The sequence below is a fragment of the Myotis brandtii genome, unplaced genomic scaffold (assembly GCF_000412655.1).
Source record: "Myotis brandtii unplaced genomic scaffold, ASM41265v1 scaffold105, whole genome shotgun sequence".
Taxonomy (NCBI): domain Eukaryota; kingdom Metazoa; phylum Chordata; class Mammalia; order Chiroptera; family Vespertilionidae; genus Myotis; species Myotis brandtii.
This window is the reverse complement of record NW_005353538.1, coordinates 5,432,296-5,436,812: the sequence shown is the minus strand read 5'-3', so window position 1 is coordinate 5,436,812 and position 4,517 is coordinate 5,432,296.

The window sequence follows — 4,517 nt, the reverse complement described above, 5'->3', positions numbered from 1 at the left end:
TGCGGGAGGCGGGGGGGCGGTAGGGGGGGTTAGCTCCATTTGCAATAATGTCGTATTTATTTAGCAGAGTAAATATTTTATACTGTATGTGAGCAATCAGAGTATAATTAAAGGCTTCTTCCATGTTTTTTAAAAATAAATAAAAATTAGGCTGCTTTCTAAATATTTGCGAGACCACTGTAGCAGGGGACGCAGTGCAGTAGAGCAGAAGAAACCAGAAACCCTTCTAGACAAGCCAATGCCCCTGAGAAGCTGGGGCGGGGTTGGGCAGAAGCTGGTGACAGCTGCTGGGAGGGAGCTGGGGAGGGGGTGGGAGGAGGCCGTGTGGCCGAGGTGCATGGCCGAGGGGAGGAGGGCTCAGGGAGCATCTTTCCTTGGCTGGTCTTCACCTGCGGCCATCGGGAAGGGCTGGGCATGGCTGAGCCCGCGGCCATGGAGAAGAAGGGCCCGGGGAACCAGACTGCTTGCTCTCTCCGGGCAGAGCTTCCTGCTCTCCAGGCTCCTCGGGAATCCATGGCGCCTGCCCTCTGTCAGGTGGGCTCTGACCCACAGCTTACCTGGGCCGCTTCGAGTTGGGCCAGAGTCCCTTGGGTGATGAATTCCTGCTCTTAAATCAGATGCTGGTCTCCTTCCACCCTGAGGTGGGTTTGGGGTGGGGGTGGCCAGATGGCTGGCAGGCACTTTGGACCTTGGGGGTGCATTGAGCTGCCTGGCAGGAAGGGTTCAGGGACCCCTGATGGAGGGTGCACGGGGGACCCCCTCGAAGTGCCTGAGGTCTTCAAGGTCAAGATTGTCTCCTGCCAGAGAGTTAAGAGCCGTGGTCTCTGAAGGTCCTGGGCAGGCAGTCTCCCCTGTCCCCAGCAAAAGAAGCTGCAGGGGTGCCAGAACGTGTAGGAAGCCTTGGTCCAAAGCCTCTGTTCTTTGGCCTGACACCCCCTGCCCCCTCCCCGTGGCTCACTGCGGGTGGGGTGGCTCTCAGATTCGCCTCCAGGGAAACTAGTGCTAGGCAGGCTGGACCGTAAAAACCAAATAATGGGCGTGTTTCCATGATTTTCACAGGAGAATACAACACAATAGCTAGAATGTCCCACTAAAATGTTCTGCTATCACATTTTCTTAAACTCTTGATGTCAACCTCAATTTATCTGCCACCAGACCCTACAGATACACCCCAAACACGGGCCACCGTGAGGCAGCAGACCCCAGGACCAAAGGAGCGGACGGAGTCGGCAGCTGGGCCGGACCCCTGGGCCCACCAGCTCCTCCCCTCGCTGTCTTGCTGTTTACCTGGGAAGCCCCTTGCCAGGGTCCCAACCCCACGGATATTTCATGTCAACCGGGTTTCTCCCTGGCTGGAGAGAAGGCGAGACAGGAGGGGGAGGCCACACACACTGAGCAGGCCCTACATTTCCCCACAGCCCCCGCACTGCCAAGCAAGTTTCCTGAAAGACAGCTGGTTCTCAAGAAATATTTGCTAATGGATCTTTGGAGCATTACAGGTGGCCTCACGGGCCACAGTGCACTTCAGGGAAAAGTGCTTGGAATCGGGAAACCCGTGTCCGCAGGAATGTGGCCAGCTTCCTTCTCTGGCCGTTGAAAGGACAAAGCTGGCCCTCTAAACGCCACCCTCCCCAACAGGCTCTCCTGCTAACTCCCCCTCCCAGTGTGGGGACTGTGCAAAGCGGTGCCTGCGGCTGCTCGCGCAGGCCAGCATCCTAATCCTGGAGTGACAGGCCCAGGGGGTCTGCTCCCTGCAGCCTCTCCAAGGGGGGTGGAGAGAGTAGAGCCTGGAAAGTATGGCCCCAGAGCCCAGCTTTGGTCCTGATGGGTTAGAATGCCCCTGTTCTAAAGCAGGGGACGGGGAAGAAAAGCCCTGATGGGCATTGGCTCCGGGCCCACCATTTATCAGCGGCTCTCGGCCTGCAAGTCTTTCGAGGAGATCATTGCTGCCGACTACCGACAAGACCCTGGGAAACGGCCGAGGAACATGCCCGGGGTGTTTGCCTGTCTCCAGTGCTTGGGGGAGGAGGTTGGTGTGTTGTTGGAGTTGGATCTCCATGGATTCCTGACACTCGTTGACCTCTCTGCATCAAGCATTTTCCGTGAGGTTCATGTGGAAATGGAGACTAAGAAGGAAGAGAGCAGGTGGAGACTGAGAAGGAAGAAAGTCAGTGTGGCCCCAAGAAGAAGTAGGAAAAGTGAGACCTGAGATCTGTGAGGACCAAAGGAGGCACCAGGAATAGATGGCCAGAGACAGCCTGGGAGCCAGCAGGGAACTGTCACAAAAGTCTACCCAGAAGGCCTCGGTGTGAGCCCACGTGATGTAAACCAGGCCCAGCGGCCAACTGGTGGGTCATAGCAGGCGTCCATTCTGATTGGCTAGTGCCCTTGTTGTTCTGGTTACAACCTCCAGGTAGAACAGAATTTACTTACATTGTGTGATGTCAGGGCACCAGGAAGGTCCCCCCCCCGCCCCGCCACACACACACACTTCCACTCCCCAAACAGCCCTCTTCCTAGTTAGATAAGATGGCTGCAGCTGTCCATTACGTCCTATTCCTTTTGCTTAAGACTATGACTTTTAAACTATAGAACTGGAAAGAGGAAGCCTTAAGTGCTAGTCCTTCTTCATAGCTCAGTAGGAAGGAGCCCCACATGCTGAGATCAGGTATAGGTGAGAAGAGAATTTGAGGTCGGGGAGAGGAAATGGAGAAACTGGATGTGCCAGCAAAGGCTACTGAGCTGCTCCGTAGTCTCGCTTGGCTGATTCCAGGCGGACTCCCTCTGCCTCCCTGCACTTGCCTGGGTTGTGTTCAGTGTGGGCCTAGCAGAAAGAGAGGGGCGAACACCAGGAGCACCTTGCCGAAGGAGCCTGCGGCTGGAACGCGTACTGACCACAGGGTAGGCAGGTCCTAGGCTTCACTTTGTCAACAGCTGGCTTCATGGTGTGTCTCTCTGAGACTCAGTTTCTTTGTCCATAAAACCAGTGGCCTGCTATTCTGGAAGCCTGTGTGAAAGGCAAAGAATGGCCAGGAGTGATGTACACATCACACGTGATGAGCATGACCAAGCCACTCTTCCCTCTTCCAGAGACAAGGGGGCTGAGCAGGAGACGTAGTTAGGGGGCTGTCTGCAGGGCTCAAGTGTGACATTGGAAAGAGTGGCCCCTGTGGGAGGCCTCACTTCCTCCCTGTGCCTCCAGGCTGCTGCCTTGCCCTGGGGCTACTCAGAACCCTGCTCGGGCCCAGGGGTCACCTGGGCTTTGAGGCCAGCTTCTACAGGGCTGGGGACAGCCGGGTCTCTGCACTGCCCCTGGGGGAGAAATTTCCTGTGGGAGGAGGTTGAACAAACGTTTTTCCTCATGGCCCAGAGGAGGGACTGAGACGGCAGACTCAGAAGGAGCAGGAGGCACAGGGCAGAACTCCTGCTGTCATTGTGCCACCTCATTTGATTTCCTCTGTATTTAGTTGGTTTTATTTAGAACCCTTACCAGCAAAGGCTTTTAGAGTCTTATTATACACTAGAGGCTCGGTGCATGAAATTCATGCATGGAGGGTGGGGAGGTTCCCTCAGCCCGGCCTGCACTGTTTGGTAATCCGGGACCACTGGCTCTGAATCGCCCACCTGCCTGCCTGCCTGATCGCCCCTAACCTCTTGCCTACCTGCCTGATCACCCCTAACTGCTTGTCTGATTGCCCCTAACCCCTCTGCCTGCCTGCCTAATCACCCCTAACCACTCACCTGCCTGCCTGACCACCCCTAACCACTTACTTGCCTGCTTGATCACCCCTAACCACTCTGCCTGCCTTCCTGATCACCCCTAACTGCTCGCCTGCCTGCCTGATTGCCCCTAACTGCCTCTGCCTCGGCCCCTGCTGCAGTGACTTTATCCGGAATGACATCTGGATGGTCGTTTGGCTATCCGGTCTAATTAGCATATTATGTTTTTATTATTATAGATGATTGCCAGGTAAATAGGGAAGTTTACCTCAAACAGAGGGGTTTATAATATACTAGAGGCCCGGTGCACAGCCTGTATTTCGAGAGGGCACAGGCCAGGCTGAGGGACCCCACCAGTGCATGATCGGGGCCAGGGAAGGATGGGGGAGGTTGGCCAGCTGGGGAGGGACCATGGGAGGGCTCCAGGGCTGTTCGGCCTGTCTCACTCAGTCCTGATCAGCTGGACCCCAGCAGCAAGCTAAACTACCAGTCAGAGCGTCTGCCCTCTGGTGGTCAGTGTACATAATAGAGGCTGGTCGACCAGTCGACTGTCTGCCCCCTGGTGGTCAGTGCACGTCATAGTGAGCGGTTGAGCGGCCTTAGCATATCATTAGCATATTACACTTTGATTGGTTGAATGGCCAACCAGACAACTGGACACTTAGCATATTAGGCTTTTATTATATAGGATTCCACGAATGGCTCAGAGTTGGGGAAGAGAGTTGGACCAGAGAAATAGAGTTGTGCCACCCCTAGTTTTGCAGGCTTCTGGGGCTGTATGGAGGGAAGGGAGTGGA